Source organism: Cryptomeria japonica, chromosome 7, assembly GCF_030272615.1.
Source record: "Cryptomeria japonica chromosome 7, Sugi_1.0, whole genome shotgun sequence".
Taxonomy (NCBI): domain Eukaryota; kingdom Viridiplantae; phylum Streptophyta; class Pinopsida; order Cupressales; family Cupressaceae; genus Cryptomeria; species Cryptomeria japonica.
In genome coordinates, this window is record NC_081411.1 from 485,568,250 (window position 1) to 485,589,884 (window position 21,635).

Consider the following 21,635-nt stretch of genomic DNA (forward strand, 5'->3'; position numbering starts at 1 on the left):
ATACTGGCTGGTCCACCAACTTTACCTTTACCCTTGTCCCTTTCTTTTTGATATACCTTTATAGGTTTGTGACTCATGTATTCTTCTTGTTTTTCTTTTTCCACTAGGAAAATGTCCCATGCATTTTTTGTCTCCTTAGTCACCACATTAACTCTTCCAACCATTGAAGCAATGTGCCAGTGCGCAGTAGAAAATACTGACCGGTTGGCTTGAGAAATTAACTCATCAATTTCTTTGGGTGAGTTCACTAGGTATACAGCAAGTAGCTTTTCTATCTTTATTTTCTTGTCAAGTTCTACTACTACTTGTCTTCTTGTTTCTAGTCTTTTAAACAGTTCATTTGGTACTTCATCTACTACTTCCATCAAAATTTCTTATACATATCCATATGCAATATAACACTATTTTCTACTTGTTGTTTTTCATTAGCTCTGATACCAATTGTTCGGATTCCCACAGATATTGAGGAGGGGGGGGAATCAGTATCTAACAGGTGTACAAAATTTCTTATATTAAAACATGTAGAACATATTATAGCAGTGTACTGGTATGCAAGAAGTAATGCAATAAACATAATTAAAAACATCCACATGAAAAGCACACCATGACATAAGGATTTAATGAGGAAACCCGGTGTGGGAAAAACCTTGGTGGGATTTGTAACCCACAATATCCACTTACTGGCCAATAAGAGAATATTACTTACAAGAGGGGCCTGCACATGCAAGAAGGCCAACTGCCTAGAGCTCACTGCTCAATGGGAAGTCTCACTGACTTACAATGTGGATTATACAAATCCAATATCTTGTACTGCTTTACAATAGCATCTATAATGCCTGATTCAGTACCCGTTGCTGCTCTGTTACTTACATAAACCCTTTAACCTATATTTCGCATAATAGGTCTGGCTTAATATATCGCATACATCACTTTCTTCACTTCCTTACTTCATTTCAAAATGTCTATAATGATCTCTTTTATATATAAGAGTCATTTTACAACATGCCAAGTCGGCTTACAAAGTTTTTACAATAATAAACAAAATATAATATAACAAAATCCTGGCGGCCTTTGTACTGGTATACTTCCTTTCTCTGTGCTGGTGTTGGTGTCCTGAGTGCCGGTGTAGAGTGTGATCTGCTGATGCCAGTGCACTAACTTGCCGGTGTAATGCCTTGCTGGTGCCATAGGATTGTAAGGTTGCCATTAATGACAAAACCTTCAATCACATACAATGTCTCATTGGAGTGTGCATATGCAAACACTAACAAGGTGGTTCACAACTGTGAATCTGAAATCCTCTCACAAGGTAGTCATTAACAGGACTTATCTCCTAACAGAGATCTAGATTCCTAACAGGATCTATTCTGGTGAAGAGCATTGTATGACCTTAACTGGTCTGGTTTCTATTCTACAGATAGTTACTTGTGAGTTTCTTCTCATTGTGGTTTTTCCCATTTGGGTTTCCACATTAAAACTTCTTGTGTTATGGTGATTGTTCTCTTTTGGGTGAATGCTTTGTTTTGTATTTGGTTTGCATTTATCTTAACCAGTTTATTTGTAAATTTGTCATACTGGTTATCTGCTAAATTGTTTAAGTGTTTGAGTTCAGTGTTTTTTGGTGTACTAATTCACCTGCCCTCTTAGTATTCATCAATTGGTATCAGAGCCAACCTTTCTATAAGTCTAACCACTTGGAAGGAGATATGGGGGAATACACTATGAGGGAACTTACTCATCATCTCACTCAAACTGAGAAAGCCTTTGATGAACTCAAAGTCAAGTATAAAGCCTCTCTGGCAAAAAGAAGAGAGCATCTAGATCACTCATTTGTTGATTACTCACATCTTCGACAAGTCTAAAACCCTTAACTAGGTAGGCCTAGAAAAGCCTTTGTAAATGCTCTAACAAGGTGGTTCACAACTATGAATCTGAAATCATCTCACAAGGTAGTCTTTAACAGGACTTATCTCCTAATAGAGATCTAGATTCCTAACAGGATCTGTTCTGGTGAAGAACATTGTATGACCTTAACCGGTCTGGTTTCTATTTTGCAGATAGTTACTTGTGAGTTTCTTCTCATCGTGGTTTTTCCCATTTGGGTTTCCACATCAAAACTTCTTGTGTTATGGTGATTGTACTCTTCTGGGTGAATGCTTTGTTTTCTATTTGGTTTGCATTTATCTTAACTAGTTTATTTGTAAATCTGTCATACCGGTTATCTGCTAAATTGTTTAAGTGTTTGAGTTCAGTGTTTTTTGGTATACTAATTCACCCCCCCCTATTAGTATTCATCAATTGGTATCAGAGCCAACCTTTCTATAAGTCTAACCACTTGGAAGGAGATATGGGGGAATACACTGTGAGGGAACTTACTCATCATCTCACTCAAACTGAGAAAGCCTTTGATGAACTCAAAGTCAAGTATAAAGCCTCTCTGGCAAAAAGAAGAGAGCATGTTGAGAAACTAATGGAGCTTACTGAAAATAGTTCTTCTAATGAAGCAAACATGGATGCCCTAGTTGAAGAAGTTGAAAAAATGAATGAATCCAATGCCAACCTAAGAAGGGAACTGGAAGGACTGACTATCAGAATGTGTCAAGAGCTTGAGAACTGAAGGAAAGCTAAAGATCTGGTAAAAGACAAAGATCATGAGATCTCCAAGTTGAAGCAAGAAATCAGTGCCCTTACCGCTCATCTCCAAGAGAGTAAAGTGGAAAAAGAAGAAATGCAAGGTGAACTAAACATAGCTATTTCTAAGAATGCAACCTTGAAGGAATCCAATGCTGCTATTTCCAAGGAACTCACTAAGTCAAAGGAAATACTTGCCAAATTCAATCAGAGTATTGTTAAGCTAGAGCAAAAGCTTGAATCAGCAAAACCAATAAAGAATACCACTGGACTTGGTTTTTCTGGTTATGAGGAAGGTGAGACCTCTGGAACAAAAGATGTAGCATCAAAGAAGCAACCAACATCAAAGGATAAAGGTAAGCAAAAGTTTAAACCTATTTGCTTTAATTGTCTCAAGGAAGGACATACTGCTAATGTGTGTAGAAATAAGGCCTACAATAATTTTCCTTACTTTCTAAACAGTAATCCTAGATCCAATAGATTCAATGGAAACTGTTATGCATGCAACAAGTTTAGGTATAGAGAATTTGAATGCAGGTCTGTTGTGCACAACACTTCGAGACACCCTCCAAGGACTCAAGGAGTTATCCCAAAACCCACTATGAATCGGAATCCAAACCAGTATAATGCCTATGACTATCAGTCAGGTGGTGGTGGCTATCAAGCGGCAACCAGTTGGAGAGAAACCTATTTGATCTATCATGGTGGTGGTCACACTGCTACAACATGCAGAAGGAAGAATGGTAGAATGAACAATGGACCATGGAGAACACCTGGAATGATATGCTGTCATTGCAACAAACCGGGACACCCTGTTAGAACCTACAGAATGAGAAAGAACCTATCAGATGATATACCGATCACTCGAGAATGAAAGATTGATGTTGAAACTGTTCAAGTAGGAATGAATAAAATATGGAAAAAGAAACCTGAAGAAGTGTCACAAGGTGAACCGGTTTCTGCACCTAGTGTGGAATTCTCTGAACTGGCAAAGTGAGCTTTAAAAAAAGATTAGGGGAAGCATATCGGTGAAATATTTGAACCCCTGATTTATATCGATAAAGACCTTAACCGGTATACGTTACCTGTCAATCGGTAGAAGATTGTGAAGTGGTAAAAGGAAAAATTGGGGTTTGTACCCTAGCAGTGGAGCATTTATTATGGTAGGTGAAGAATTTGTTTAAAAGAAATTTTACAAAGTCATTTTCACTTATCAGTTTACAAGCGAAGAAATTTTCAAGAGCAGAGCGATAAAAAGCAATTCGACTTGCGATTCAGAGAGAATTCAAATCTTGCAGAAGAATCTGGAGGTATTTTCAATCTATCGGTGAAGAACACTAAGTGGTAACCGAGTAGCCAAAGTGGTGTGTCATGAGCTGCATTGGCAAACCCTAAATTGTGAATTTGTAAAGGTATTTCTCAAAATTCTTGTCAATCATGGCTTCTGCATCACACTCTAGCTCTAGTGTACCTGTGGACTCGGCTGAATTTATTCAAAGGAAAATGAAATACAATGCCCTGTCCCAAATACCTGTCAGAGTCATTGTTGAAGAAGATATTTCAGGGTACATTGACTGTAAATTGGAAGACATGGGATCCCTAGCGATTCACTCCCAGCTAGGTCTGTTCTATGGGGATGACAAGAAAATCAAACCGGAATACAACATCCTAGAAAGGAAGAAACTACGTAATGTTGTCTACTTTCTTGAAGAGTTCACTGAAGAACACATCCGCATCATCCTGAGTAGATTACATGGTGACAAAATGTATCTCAAGAGGACGCATGACATAACACCAGAAGCAATTCATGCAGTCACTAGTTTCTGCAACATTGGTGAGGTGCCAGCCCTTAGGAAAGTCATCAAGACTAAAATGACTAAGCTCACCGGTTGTTTGAGCGACCAAAGGGGAATGATTGTCAATCCCATCAAGGATGACTTAGTTAAGTATGCCTGTATGGTGATCATCTACAGAGTGTTTTATGTGATCCGAATAAACTTTGTCCCTGCTGCTGCGGTGAATGTTGCATATAGAATGATCAAAGAAGACACCTCATTTGATCTATGTACCTGTTTGCAAAAATAGCTTCTACTGAACCTAAAGTCCATCAAACAGGACAATGTTGTGAGGTTCAGATTTGGACAACTTTTGGTTAGCCTATTTTTCTACTTCCAAGGCTATTTCCTAGGAGTTGTAGATATTCAATGGTCTGCTGACCAACCGGTTGCTAAACAAACTAGGAAAAGTCTCCAAGTGGTGGGAACCAGATATCCTGAAGTCTTGAATAAATACTTTGATGAATTCAAGTGGAAGATGAGTTAGAGGATGAGGATATCTGGAGATATTGTTAAGAAATATGAAGAGGACATCTACTTTACCATAAAAGTAGATGAATGTATAATGGAAGTGGTAGAGCCCAAAAAGGAAAAAGTAGAACCTATGGAATATGAGGTGATGTATGACATTTTGGATGGGTATGCCTCCACCCTGATTGCCTCACCTCTTGATGTAAAGAAAAAGCGAACCAACACCTACTTGGAAAGGGTAACACCAGTTGAAGAACCTTCAGTAAAAAAGGGAAAGGTAGTGCCATCGGTATCAGCACCAGTTACCTCAGCCAGCCCAAAAGTGACCAAGCAACCACCTGCCAAGAAGAAACCGGAAGTTGCACCCACTAAAGTATTTGAGAGGAAGCCAAAGTCCAAAAAAAACTCATTGGAGTCTGAGGATATCAAACCAGAAGTGCAGCCTAAGAAAACTTGACAATCAAGCAAGAAGGCTAAGTCTACTGGTACTACACTTGCATCATCAACACTGGTAAACATAGACATCTCTTCTTACAAGCCTCTGACACATTATCAAAGGACTTTAAAGAATATTAAGAGAAAGGTGCTTGATGACTTGAAGGAGTATTTTGATGATTTTTCTGATAATGAGAAGGAAGAAGTAGAACAGGAAATGATAAAATATTTGTGTATGAATGATCAGTCGCCATCTGAAATTAGATTAGTGACACCTGATTCTTTGTACAATTCTTTGGACAATAAATGGCACATTACCATTGAGAAAGAATAGGAAATAAGAGAGAGTATTTTCTCAGTACTTTCCTAAAGCCTCCAATTCTGAGTTATTTGAGATTATGGACAAAAACAAAGGTCTCTTCTTCATGAGAAGAAGAAGACTCGGGCTGCTAGAAGGTAGAACCTTTGAAGTGGAGAAGGACACTTATCTTCATGCCAAAGTTGTTGTCTAGTTACATCAAGTGTCTGAGGCCAATAAGAAGGTTTAACAAGTACCTGACCAATCCTCAGTTAAACCGGATGAGGTATTTGATGGTGAAGGAGAAAGAGTTACAGAACAGGTAGACCCTATTGATGTTGATGCATTGGATGGTGAAGATGTCACTCTAGATGTAGAGAAGGAAAAGGCTGATAAGGAAAGAGTCAAAAAGGAAAAACTGGACAAAGAAAAGACTGATAAGGAGAAAGCGGAGAAAGAGGTAGAGAAAAAGAAAGAGGAAGAGAAAAGAAAAGTGGAAGAGAAAAAGAAAGAGGAAGAGAAAAAGAAAGAGGAGAAAAAGAAAGGGGAAGACAAGAGGAAACAAGAAGAGGAGAAGAGGAAAGAAGAGGAGAAGAGGAAAGAAGAGGAGAAGAAGAAAAGAAGAAGCAGGAAGAAGATAGGAAGAAGGAAGAACTAAGGAAAGAAGAAGTAGAAAAGAAAAGAGCCGCAGAGAAGGAGGAAACAGAGAAAGAAAAACAAGCGAAGACTCCAAAGCCAACTGGTGGTCAAGCCAAACCGGTTGACATCACCAGCCCTATCAACCTCCAATCTGTAGATGAATCAGAGCTATTGCAAAGCATAAAGTTTGCACAAGAAAGATTGGAAACATTGAGGAGGAAAAAGGAACAAGATGTTATCCAAACTGCGGTTGACACTCTCACTAGTTTGATTCCAGGTACTAACCTCCCCGGTACCGATTCCTCTCTGGCCAAGCTGAAACTTCTATGTACCATTGTAGAGGATCAGGTACAATGTTTGGAAGATGTTGCTGAAGCAAATGCCAAGAAGAAGCATGAAAAGGCATTAAATATTGCCATGGTCAAGAAACTAAATGAGCTTCGGTCTCAACTTCAGAAATAGCAGAAGGATATAAGAGATGCTATGGATGAGAGAAAACTACTAATGAGCAAAATTAGCCAACCCCATCTATTTTGTGATGACATGCTTGCCCAAAAAAAAAAATCCAATCAGATCTATAGACGTACATAAGCAACTTCAAGATGCCATATAATTCCTTCACTACTTATGGGCAAACAATTCACCGGTATCAGCTTCAGTCTTCCTAGATAGAGTTATAAATCAGCAACTAGTCAAGAGATTTGCAGGAGCTTCAACTAGTCTTATTTCCTAGACTGCAAATTCTTCAGAAGTGCTTTCTCAATCTGGAAGCCCTAACGGTAACTCAAGAGATGAGTACTATTGATGCCATGGAAGAACATGTATCTTAGATGCAACCAGAAAGTGAGGTTGCTACCTCATTACTTGAGTCATGGTCATTAGACATGAAGACTTTTTTGCAGGATTTTAAATTAGTTTTTGACAAGTTTCATTCCTTATTGTCATTAACATTTACTCCATTTTTATGTTAATAAGAAACAGGGGTTATTTTGCAGTACTTTGTCATTGTTGGCAAAGGGGGAGTAGTATTTAAAATTTTGGTGAATGTTTTGTATACTTTCATGTTACCACTTTAAGGGAGTAGTATACATTGTAATTTCTGCAAAAGGGATAGTGTATATGCTTAGGGGGAGTAATTTTGCATATGGCATATTTTTGTTGTAAAAACACTTAGATGTCAAAAATTTTCCTAAGTGTTGCCATCAATGCCAAAGGGGAAGATTGTTGGAATGTTGATGATGTTGTGATTGTCATTGATGGACGCACACTTGTTTTGTGATCACTTTCTTGATGTATGAGTTATGCTCAACCGGTATTTGTTCCAACTGGTATTATGTATTATAGTCTTTAGACTATTGGTGTTTTGCAAAAGATGTTTACCGGTCACAAATTGACTGAATACCCAAAGCGGTATGAAGATCTCAAGTGGTACGAAGGAACAAAGTGGTAGTTAACATTTTTCTAGTCTTCACTTTTGACAACCAGTAATCGATAAATTGTATGAACCGATATTACTCTATGAAGAGTTACCAACCGGTATTTTTGTGATGAGTTATCATCCACCGACACTTTGGCGGTGATTTTGTGTGGTGTTACCAAATGTGTCTAGATGCACTGAACCTAGTAACTTGTAATGTAATCCTATTGGACCTACATGAAATCAAACTCCTTTATAAGGACATCATGTCTAGGGTTTTAGATGATGAGGTTTTGTATCTGCGATCATAGAAGAGAAGATTAGGTCTGTGTGAAGAGTAGAAGTGTGGAGATATTGAAGACTGAAGTAATATTGAAATGCATTAACAATGAGCTATCATGGATCTAACCAAGCATACTGTGCTAGTATCTAGATCACTCACTTGTTGATTACTCACATCTTCGACAAGTCTGAAACCCTTAACTGAGTAGGCCTAGAAAATCCTTTGTAAATCCTCTAACAAGGTGGTTCACAACTATGAATCTAAAATCCTCTCACAAGGTAGTCTTTAACAGGACTTATCTCCTAACAGAGATCTAGATTCCTAACAAGATTTGTTTTGGTGAAGAACATTGTATGACCTTAACCGGTCTGGTTTCTATTCTGTAGATAGTTACTTGTGATTTTTTGCTCACCATGGTTTTTCCTATTTGGGTTTCCATATCAAAACTTCTTGTGTTATGGTGATTGTGCTCTTGTGGGTGAATGCCTTGTTTTCTATTTGGTTTGCATTTATCTTAATCGGTTTATTTGTAAATCTGTCATGCCATTTATCTGCTAAATTGTTTAAGTGTTTGAGTTCAGTATTTTTTGGTATACTAATTCACCCCCCCCCCCCCTCTTAGTATTCATCACATACAGATCTGTGTGGGCCAACATGGACAAGAGGATTGGCCAGTGAGAGATATTTCATGTTATTCATAGATCATTACTCAAGAATGACTTGGGTAACCTTCCTGCATGACAAGTCACAAGCATTTGAGAGATTCAAGATTTTTCAGGAAGATGGTAGAAAATGATTGTGGTTATCGGTTAAAGTGTTTGAGATTTGACTGGGGTGGAGAGTACACTTCAAATGAATTTGTGGATTATTGTGAGAGGCATGGAATTTGAAGGCAATACTAAACATCAAGGACACCAATACAAAATGGTGTTGTAGAGAGGAATAATTGGATAGTAAAGGAGATGGATAGGACTATGTTGAATGAAGCCAATCTATCGGATAGGTATTGGAAGGAAGCAGTTTATACTATAGTATACACATTGAACTGGGTGTAGTTGAGATTAAATAGTAACATGACACCTTATGAGCTATAGTATGATAGGAAACCATCATTTAAGCACTTCAGGGTGCTTGGTAGTAAGTGCTTCATAAAAAGGGAACAAGATTTAGGTGGATTTGAGTTCCGGAGTTATGAAGGTATCCTGTTAGGCTACTCAACTCATAGCAATGCCTATAAATGCTATAACAAGAGGCTAAGAAAAGTAGTTGAAAGTGTAAATGTCAAGGTGGATGAGAATTCATTCAAGGGAAATCAATTACCAACACCTTATAGTGAAGTCTTAGATGATGAAGATGAAAGACATTCTGAAAATGAACCAGAAGAAGAAGCACCAAGCAAGATATCAAACCGGTATGTCCAAAAGAATCATCTGGAAGATCAAATCATAAGAAATAAAGATGCATGCATGTAGACAAGGAGGAGACTAGCTCAGAATAGTGATTAGGTCAATTTCTTACTCATGGCAGAGATAGAACCCAAAACTTTTGATGATGCCAACAAAAGTGAGAAGTGGGTAGATGCTATGGATAAAGAGTTGAAACAAATTGAGAAAAATCATACTTGGGAACTCGTTCCTAGACTAGCATACAAGAATGTCATAGGTACCAAGTAGGTCTACTAGAAAAAGATGAATGAGAGAGGTAAGATTGTTAGGCATAAGGCTGAACTACTATGCAAAGGGTATTCTCAAGTAGAAAGAATAGATTTTGAAGAAACATTTGCACCAGTTGCTAGGCTTGAGGCTATTAGAATGTTTCTTGCTTTCTCATCTTACAAGGGATATAAGTTCTATCAAATGGATGTAAAATCTACATTCTAAAATGGAAACTTGGAAGAAGAAGTGTACATGGATCAATCGGAAGGGTTTCAGTTACATGATGATGAAACTTTTTTGTGCCAGTTGGAAAAAGCCCTATATGGTTTGAAGTAGGCCCCAAAGCATGGTATTCCTAGTTAGACAAATACTTGAAGGTGTAAGGATTCCAGAAAGGGAATGTTGACAACAACTTATACATCAAGGTAAATGGAAATCATATGATAATAGTTTTTGTGTATGTGGATGACATCATATATGGTGGAGACAAGGACATCATGTGCAAGGAGTTTGCAGATCAAATGAAGACAAAATTTGAGATGTCTATGCTAGGTGAGATTTCTTACTTTATTGGTTTACAAATTTCACAACAGAAGAAAGGTATATTCATCTCCCAAACCAAGTATGCCAAGGAAATGTTAAACAAGTTTCAAATGGAGGACAACAAATTGATAAGTACCCCCATGGTGACCGATTGTAAATTGAGCATGAATGATGAGTCACTTGATGTAGAGAAGACAATGTTTAGGTCTATGATTGGTAACTTGTTATATCTAACAACATCTAGACTAGATATAGTACAAGCAATGCGCATGGTTGCAAGATTCCAAGCTGCCCCTAAACAATCACTTAAATGAAGTTAGGAGAATCTTCAGGTATCTGCATGGAACAATCAGTTATGGCTTGTGCTATCCAAAGAAAGGAGACTTCACTCTGCATGCATATACTGATGCAGATTGGGATGGTTGTGTTGATGATCGAAAGAGCACAAGTGGAGGTGCATTCTACTTAGGAGAATGGCTAGTGTCATGGCACAACAAGAACCAAGATTTAATTTTATTATCTACTATTGAGGCTTAGTATATAGCTACTACTACATGTTGTTCATAGGTATTGTGGATGAAGCAGACATTGAAGGACATATAGGTGGAAATACCGGATCCTATTTCAATCTGGTGTGATAACTCAAGTGTAATCAACATCTCAAAGAATCCAGTAATGCACTCAGGAACAAAACACATTGCAATCAAGTATCACTTCTTGAGGGAGAAAGTATCAGACAAAGAGGTAATAGTAGAATATGTTCCAACCGGTGAGCAAATTGCAAACATATTTACAAAGCCACTTCCTTTGAGAACATTTGAGTACTTGAGACAAAATATGGGAGTTGTCCCTCCATCTTGTAGCACTTAATGTGCAAGAGAGATGTATGGTTCAGGGGGAGTCAACCATTGCTATAGTCTTAGGACCCTAGAAATCATGAAGCTTGGACATAGGGGGAGAATGTGTCCTATCGGTTGCAGGCATGAGTTGTGTCAAACCAAGGCTCTCTTTTCCATTGTTATCAAAGGGGGAGAGAGAGAGAGATGTAGTGTGTGTTGACATCAATCCCAAAGGGGGAGATTGTTGGTATTGAGTTTCCATTGATATTAATTGGTGAGTAGGATTTTGTTGACATTAGAGATCGATGTCAACCAGTATGGTGTAAGCATGAGTTATCACCGGTAAGAAGTGATATGAAGAAGTGTATTGGCATGTTAACTAAATACCGACAAGGCATGAAACCAGTATGTATGAAGAATTGCTACTAGTTTGTGATGAAGAGGAAGAATGTTAACAAGATCACAATGAAGCAGTATACCGGAGGATAAGGTGAATTTCTAATGTGTTGTGTTGTCGGTAAGAGAAAATATTCATTGTGTTGGGCATACCGATAAGGGTATGTATCAATAGAAGGATTTGTTGGATGAACAAGTATGAACCAACCCTATGTCGGTGAGTGGGTCGTATGCCAATGTGTTTTTCATGTGGATGATAGGTGTCAATAAGGGAGATGTCAGTGTGTTTGCATCATCGAGGCAAGGTAGTTGTAGGGATAGGTAAGCATTTAATGAAGTCCCCCTTGATTTGTGGATTGAAGATCATAAGTTTTGCGGCTCGATGAAGAATGAATGACAAAAGAAGATCAGAGATATATTGGTGTCATGATCAAAGCATGGAATTAGATTACAGGATGACCTCAAACAAGAAACATCTAGATCTTAAATGTGGTCAACAAAAATCAAAGTAGAAAAATAGGGGTTAGGTTTTGTTTTTAGCATACATGCATTGGACAAATGAAAAGAACATACAGGTTTATTTCCTCAATGCAGGTGATCGCTCCAAGGAAGATTGGATCGGATTGGAGATAGATTTGGTCACTACAAAGAAACCCTAACCACCTTATGTTTCAATGGTTTTGGGAGGGAAGGCTCAAGTTTAAATATGCCAACTTGAGACTTTGATTTGTGATGAGATAATGTGGAGAAGGGTGATCCGCGTGTAGTCAAAATAGCTGGATAGAAAATTCTAAGTGACTAAGTGTGTAGGTAATATTGGACCATAGGAGGGAAACCGGTAAAGGTGTTCATACCAGTAGAGTGTGTGTGAAGAATATAGAGGGAAAGAAAACCCACAGAGTTAGAACCCATGGATATGTTGTAGAAGTTTAGTGTGATCTAGAAGAGGCAAAAAGGACTAAGTAGAGTCTGAGATCCAATAGAGAGGGAGAACAGAAGAAGAGATTGTGAAAATGACCGGTAAAGGTGAAACCAATAGAATAGAGTACATAAGAGCTCCAAAACTTTATTTGTAATAAGGATTTATCACTATATTTGAAATATATCATTTTGATCACTAAGTTGGTTCTTAGTGTAGGGGTTGTAGCTCCTTTGAGTTGGTGCTCATAAATCAGGGGTTGGTGCTCCTTGGGTTGGTGCCCTAAAATTGTAATCAAATCATTTTCATTATGACACTGGATTGGAGCAGAAGATCTCCAACAGCTATTCTCACCGAGGTTTTTCCCACATTGGGTTTTCCTCATATATCTGGCGTTATGTGATGTAATTTTTATGTGTGTGTATTATTGATCCAATAACTATTCTTCCTTCACACTTAGTTTGTATTGTTTGATTAATTGGTCTACCCATTGTTTTATTTATATTCTATCAGTATATCCCTTGGGCAGGAAAGTGTTTAAATCACTGATTCACCCCCCCTCTCAGTGATCCATTGTGTCCAACATGCCTTACCATAGTGCAGTTGGAAGTTTGATGTATGCTATGGTTTGTAATAGACCATACATTGCCCAAGCAGTGGGAGTTCTTTCCAGATATATATCTAATCTTGGTAGAGTTCATTGAGATGCAGTTAAAAGAGTCTTTAGATATAAAGGGTACCCTAGATAATTCTTGGTGTTATCATGGTAATTTGGTAGGAGATTTGATTTCCCTTAATATTCATGGTTATGTGGATTTAGATTGGGCAAGTGATATTGATAGTAGAAGATCCAACAGTGCTTATGTGTTTATTTTATTTGGTGGTACAGTTAGTTGGATGAGTAAGAGATAGGTTGTGGCTGCTTTGTCCACTATGGAAGATGAGTATATGGAAGCTACTCATGCTTTTAAATAATCCATTTGTCTTAAAAGACTATGTTCAAATATTGGAATAAAAAAAGTTGTAGTGACAGTTTATTATGACAGTCAGAGTGTGATCTGACTAGCTAAGAACCCAACATTTTATGGCTAGACCAAACACATTGATGTTTAGTATAATTTTTTTAGAGATATGGTTGAAGGTGGTAGGGTGAAGCAGGTTAAGTTACAAACTTTGATGAATGTTGCAGAGTCTTTAACGAAGGTTACGAACACAAAGAATTTTAGATGGTGTTTGGAGTCTATGAGCCTCATGGCCCCTAGCAATTAATTTATTATGTAGATACTCCCTTTGCTCTTGCAAGATGTTTGAAAAGTGGGAGAATGGTGGGAGAATGGTGTCTCAACCTTGCATTTACATAAGGTTACTATTTATAATATTTTTTTGTTTCGGCACGAAATGGTTCAAAATTTTCCCCAAAGCTTCGGATTGGCTAGATAAGCATCTCAACAAATTTTTTGTTGCAAGATGATAACTAGATTTGAAGATATTAAAGTTTCCATTTTTTAAGGTTGTGATGAAAGGTTTAAATTTAATTGTGAGGAATGTAGAGGCTCTGAAATATCCTAAAAAGTGGGCATAACTAGCATGGCGGGTTACGAGGGGATAAAGCACTTGGGCTTTCCAATGCTTCAAACAATTCGTCAATCAGACACCTGGTTCACAAGTTATGGCCTTCGGAAGTTTGGTCTCCTAAAATAGTAAATATAAAAATACATCAGACACATAAATGATCCATAAAAGGGAGGAACATGTGTTGATGTGTGTTTTTTACACATCATAGGGCATCTAGATTGGAGATTAGGTTAGTTCCACTTTATTGGGTGGTTTTAGCCCATGGTTTTGTAATACTGTTTGATGGTTTCATGTATTGTATCTCCTATATATGAGGTGTGTGAGATGGAATTTGTGTGTAAGAGTCTTATGGCTATTGAGTTACCTTTGAATCTTTGATTGGTGGTACTCTTGTGAATAGCTTTCTTTGCAAGTATATTGTAATATGTTATTGATTTTTGAATAATATATTGAGCATCTTTTGGAGTTGTTACAAATGTGATATTGATGGTTGTCATTAATGATTGTCATTTATGTCAACATATTGTTTTGGGATTGGTTCCTTAAGTTGGTGCTATTCAATGTGGTTTTTTTGTGTTGATGGTGATCCAAATTTTTCTATTTTCTGGATATTGTATTGACCGATTATATTCATGAGTATCTTGGTTCCATTCTTATTTTTGTTTAGTTGGGTAGTGCTATTTTGGGTCCAGTTCAATATAGAATTGGTGAATGAGTAGCGACATTTGTGTAGAATATGAGTCATGATTTGGGTCTGGTATTTGTGATGGATATAATGTGTTGATTTGTCTGATGAAGTGCATTGTGATATGGTCTACTTATCATTCCTTCCCACCACTGGAATGATTAGTGCTAACCTATTTTAAATCTCTATTTGGCTGACTTAGAAGATTATGTGAAGCAATCACCAGTGAGGAGGGACCTCAAAGAGATCAATCTAAACCGGTCAACAAGAGTAAACATAATGTAAACACAAAGATGTGATGGAGGCAATACTAAATAGATTGTTTTATTGCATTAAATTGATTACATCCAACCAGTAACAATCGGGTTACAACATACCAGCTCACAGGCCTAGTAGAACATGCAGAATAGGTCACAACCGGGACCTTGAATCGTGGGATCTATCTTCTATGCATAGTCTAGCTACTTGATTCTTTTATTGATTCCATTTTAATGCATAATTATAATTATATATATCAATCCAAAGGATCTAGTCAGCCCAAAAGGGATCAAAACCTAAAGAACAAGACCTAACGTGCAAAATAAACAAGGTCAGCCTCCGCCAAGAGATTCCTCCAAATAAATCCAAAGGATGAAATGTAGATCACGGGAAAAGGTTGGCCACATGTCCAGGAAGATCAAAATCAATGCCCAAGGCTCCGCAAGTTTTGGAATGGGTTCTGGTAGATCACCAAAAATAGTTCCAGGCAACTGGTAACAAAGGACTGTCAATCGATAACAGGAAATTGTCATGGAAACCGGTAGCGATATCTTGTCGGAAAATGATCCAAATACGATGTAGTCTAAAAGAAAGAAAGATGATCAAGTCTTCAAGTAGAATCCAACTCCATAGGATTTGGTGAGCCAAAAATAGGACACATAGAAAGGAAAAGTGAAACTACAAACATAAAGCAAAAGAAAAAGGAAAATATTTTTGGTTGATACAAGATTGCTATGAATCGGGGATGCTCCTGCATTAGACATCCGGGGTTATTGAAAAAGTGATCCTCTCACTTTGGTGGGGTTAGAGGGAAACCAAGGTGGTCTACCTCTTCATGACAAATCCAAGATGAATCTTCAACTGGTTTGTCCTTCCACTTCATAAGATATTCCTTATACTGACTGCTCCGGGTAGTACACCCAATCCTACTATCAAAAATCTCTTCAATCTGAATCAGTTCCTTCCAGGGTAACTATTTCTCCAAGTGTTCAACACTTTCCTCATTTAATTCTGGATCATGGTACTCATGAAGAACTACAATGTTAAATACCGATGAAATACTTATACTATCTGGTAACTCCACTTCATATGCATTTCAAGAACTAAACTTCCTCAAAATCCTGCAAGGTCCAAACTTCTTCATCTGCAACTTGTTATAAGTTCCAACCATGAATATCTATTTTCTCAGATATACCATCACTTCATTGCCAACTTCAAATTCCTTATGTATCTTCTTGTCATCTGCCTTCTCCTTATACTTGTTGTTCATGTCTTTCAAATGTTGCTTAACCTAAATATGCAATGCTACCATATGATCTACAAGGTCTTCCACTTCTAAACTTCTTTGGTCTTCACTGCTAATATCTCTCAATTTTGATGTACCTCTAGGATGCACTCCAGTAACAATCTCAAAGGGTGTCCTTTTGGTACTTCTATTCATTGAATTGTTGTAGGCAAACTCTGCTTGTGCAAGGATCCCAACTTCCGATTTTATCTCCCACTAAACATCTCAACAAGTTTCCCAAACTTCGGTTAACAACTTTTGTCTATCCATTAGTCTATGGATAAAAAGTAGAACTGAACTTCAAATCTGTCTTCATCTTCTTCCAAAGTGTTCTCCAAAAATAGCCAACAAATATAGTGTCTCTATCTGAAACTATGCTCTTAGGTAATCCATGCAATCTCACCACTTCCTTGAAAAATAGGTCTGCTACATGCAATGCATCTGATGTATTCTTACAAGGTATGAAATGAGTCATCTTTGAGAATCTATCCACTACCTAAAATATAGAATCATTCCCTCTCAGTGTCTTAGGAAATCCAAGTACAAAATCCATGCTTATATCCTCCCAAGGTCTTACTGGTATTGTCAAAGGTTTATACAATCCCACATTCTGACTACTACCCTTTACAACTTGACAAACTCTACAACTCTGCACATATCTCTTAACATCCTTATGAATCTAGGGCCAAAAGAACTGCTCACTCACCAATTCTATGATTTTTTCAATGCCAAAATGTCCAACTAGTCCTCCACTGCATTTCTCCTTTATCAGATTCTCCCTCATAGAAATCTTAGGTATGCACAATGGAATTCCTTTGAATAACATCTCATCCTGAATGAAGTAATCTAACCACTTGCTTCTATCTACCATAACAGGTTCCCTACATGCTTTCCAAGGTTCTGCAAAATCTTGGTCATCATCATACAAAGTATTCAAATCCTAATACTGTCACTCTCATCTCTATCAGAAAATTCCTTCTCCTACTCAATGCATCAGAAACTTTGTTAGATTTCCCACTTCTATGCTTCAACACAAAGGTGTAACTCTGCAAGAATTCTACCCATCTCATATGTCTCTGATTCAACTTACTCTGACTATTTAAATACTACAAATCTTGATGATTTGTATACAACACAAACTCCTTAGGCAACAAGTAATGTCTCCGCTTCTTCAAGGTTTGAACTATGGCATAAAAATCTTGATCATACACTGAATATCTCCTTTGAGTATCATTCAATTTCTCACTAAAATAAGCTACTGCTCTCCCTTTCTGACTCAAGACTACTCCTATCATTGTTCCACTTGCATCACAATCCACTTGAAATACCTTGTTGAAATCTGGTAAAGCTAACACAGGTTGCTCAGTCACTTTCTGCTTCAACAGTTCAAAACTCTTATTTTCTCCAGGGGTCCACTTGAATTCCTTTCGATCTCCTCTCATGGTCTCAGTCATAGGGTTACAAGTTGAACTAAAATTTTTGATTAAATTTTGGTAAAAACTAGCCAATCCATGAAATGATCTTACCTCTCTAATGCTTTTTTGTGTAGGCCACTCAACAATTGATTTCACTTTATCAGGGTCTGTCTTCAAACCATCCTCAGATATCACAAATCCCAAATAGACTAGCTCATCCTTCATGAAGGTACACTTCTTGACATTGATCAACAACTTCTCTTCTCTCAGCCTCTATAAAACTTGTCTTAACTACAACAAATGCTCCTCTTTTGTCTTACTAAAAATCCGAATGTCATCCAAATACACATTAACAAACTTACCCAATAATTTCTTCAATACCTCATTCATCAGCCTCATGAAAGTAATCAGTGCATTAGTCAGTCCAAAAGGCATCACCAACCATTCATACAATCCTTCATTTGTCTTAAATGTTGTCTTCCACTCATCACCTTCTCTGATCCTAATCTGATGATATCCACTCTTCAAATCTATCTTTGTTAAGTATTTTTCTCCACTCATATAGTCCATTTTGTCATCCATCCTAGGCAAAGGAAACCAGTACTTCATTGTGATCTTGTTTATTACTTTGGAATTAGTACACATTCTCCACTCTCTATTCTTCTTAAGTCCTAATATTTTTGGTACTGCACAAGGTCTCAGACTCTCCCAGATCAAACCTTTCTTCAATAGCTCCTGCACTTGTCTATTCAGTTCTTCATTCTCTGCTGGTGTCAACTTGTGTGCAGCTTTGTTAAGAAAACTAGCTCCGGGAACCAAGTCCATGCAATGACTAATACTTCTTACAGGTGGCAATCCATTAGGTACATTATTTGAAATGATGTCCTCATACTGTCAACAAATATTTTATCTCTTCTGGGTGTTCTCCTTCTGGTTCCAGTTTCTTAGTCTTCTTAGGAATTAAGGCAAAACACACATTCTCATGTCTCAATCCATCCAGGAATTTCCTTACATCTACCAAATAGATTCTATCATTCGTATAGACTTCATTATTCAAAGGTTCCTCCAAGGGTAACAAGGCTTTCTTCATCCCATTGGCCACAATAGTGTATGTATTCTTCCTCCCATCATGTACTGTCTGTCTATCAAATTGCCAAGGTCTATCCAACAAAAGATGACAAATATCCATAGGCATAATATCACACAAGAATTCATCATGATAATTCCCAATTTACAATTTCACCAAACATTTTTCACTTACTAACAACTTATGTTCATCTTGAATCCATGCTATCTATTAAGGCTTAGGGTGTTTCAATCTCTCCAATTTCAACTTATTCACCATTTCTTGTGATACAAGATTAAATGAACTACCACTATAAATAATAACTTTATAACACTTATTGGATACATTACATCTAGTCTTGAACAAATTCTTCCTCTGCAAGGGCTCTTCATCTCCTCTGGTATGACACAAAGCTCTCCTCATCACCAACAGTTCTCAATCTTTCGGTTTATTGTCTGATCAGGTGGGGTTTTCTTCCACCGTTGCTTCTCTTCTGGTAGTTTCTATCATCTTACACTGAGATACACGATGTCCTTCCCCTCCACACTTAAAGAAGGTTCCTCTAAATATCCTCTTGTCTTGCCTTCCAAAATTCTCATTCCGGTAACCATCCGGTTCTCTCCTCTGGTAGAAATTTCCATCATCCTTCCATTATGAATTGCCTTATTTGCTCACTTCCTTTTCCTTGCTCTGATCTGTATTGGTTCCTCTTCCTCCGGTAAACCTTCCACCTCTATCTCTCTACCTTTTCTCATGTCTTTTGTTTAACTTCTCTTATGCCTTTAGGGCATACTGGTAAGCCTCTTCAACACTCTCCAATTTGATCAAACTAAGTTCATCTTGTATAGACATCCACAATCCATTCAAATATCTTGCAACTTGTTTAACTTCATCATCAACATGTCTGGATCTAATATTCAACTTGTAGAATGCTTCGGTGTACTCCTTCACACTAGATTCCTTCTGGAACAAATCCACTTGATAATTCATTGGCACAAACTTTGATTTCAACTTAGCAATTATCCGATTCAATGTCTTAATCTTTTCTTTACCTCTTCTCTATCTATCGACTTGCAAATGCTCCCACCAAATTGATATATGACCTTTCAACCGGGTACAGGCATGTTTCACCTTCCTCTCTTCTGCAGTGTTTTCAAAATCAAAATACTTCTCCATCTCTGAGATCCAATCCATCAATTCATCCAAATCTAACTTCCCATCATATTATAGTGGGGTAAAATGAGGTTTAGTATTTGCCCTACTCAAAACCCTCAAAAGCCTTTCCTCATCCGGATAAACCACCTATGGGTTTTCTTGTTTTGTCGAGGCTTCTTCTCCTTCATCTTCACTCACATATTCAATATGATAGCCTGTTCTCTAAGGTGTCTCCATGACTTCCAACTGGGTTGCTATACCTCACAACATCTCCATCATAGTAGGGTTTGCATTCCCACGTGCTCCACCATTCCTAGCTCCTCTTCAGGCAATCATTCACACTAGTCCTCTGCAGGTGTAGGTCAGATCAACAATCTACCACCCTACAACAAAAAAATTTAGGACACACAACCTCCAAAATGAAACTTCACTCTGATACCACTTGAAGTAGTCATCAGTGAGGAGGGACCTCAAAGAGATCAATCTGGACCATTCAACAAGAGTAAACACAATGGAAACACAAAGATATGATGGAGGCAATGCAAAATAGATTGTTTTATTGCATGAAACTAATTACATCCAATCGGTAACAACTGGGTTACAACATACCGACTCACAGGCCTAGTAGAACATTCTATTTTCTATGCACAGTCTAGCTACTTGATTCTCTGATTGATTCCATTCTAATGTATAATTACAATTATATATCGATCCAAAGGATCCAGTCGCCCCAAAAGGGATCAAGACCCAAAGAACAAGACCTAACGTGCAAAATAAACAAGGTCGGCCTCTGCCAAGAGATTCCTCTAGAATAATACAAAGGATGAAACATAGATCATGGGAAAAGGTCAGCCACATGTCAAGGAACATCAAAATCAATGCCCAAGGCTCTGCAAGCTTTGAAATGGGTTCCGGTAGATCACCAAAAATAGGTCCAGGCAAGAATTAACAAAGGACTATCAACTGATAATAGGATACTATCATGGAAACCAATAGTGAAATCTTGCTCGAAAATGATCCAAATGCTATGCGGTCTAGAAGCAATAAAGATGATCAAGTCTTCAAGTAGAATACGACTCCACAGGATCTGGTGAGCCGAAACTGGGACACATAGAAAGGAAAATATTTTTGGTTGATGCAAGATTCCTATGAACCGAGGATGCTCCTACATCATTATGTTTCTCAAAGATAATATAAATAAGAGGATAATATGAATATGAGGACATATGGAAGATGTGCAAGATTGCAAAGGAAAAATCTGAAGGATGTTGATATGTGAAGTGTGTTATTACTTTGAGGCACCAGAAGTAGTTCCAGTATTGCAGATTATGTCTTAGTGGTGGATTATCCTTCTTTCTTCTTTCTTTGATAGTGAGTCTTTCTGGACAGTGAGCCTTTCTGGACAGTGAGCCTTTCTGGGAAATGATCCCTCCTGCAGTGAGCATTTTGGCAATGAGCCACCCTTTGTAAAAATCACCTTAACCGGTGTCACCTTAATAGGTGCATTATATTGAGAACTAACATTCTTTGTGGTTTTCCCCTTCTTGGGTTTTCCACATCATATCTGATGTTCATTGTGTGATCTATTTTGAATGTGTGCTTTCATGTTATATATATTTAAATTAATTCTATTGCTTATTTTGGATCTATGAAATTATTGGAGAAAAAGTTTATTGTCAATTAATTCACCCCCCCTCTCAGTTGCTTGGATATTTAATAGTTAGTATTCGAGCATTGGTTCCTTGGAAAAGAGCTTAACTGGTTGAGGTAGATCCTGATCGGATGGCACATAAATTAACTATTCCAATCTTTGAGGGATCTAACTATAGCTTCTA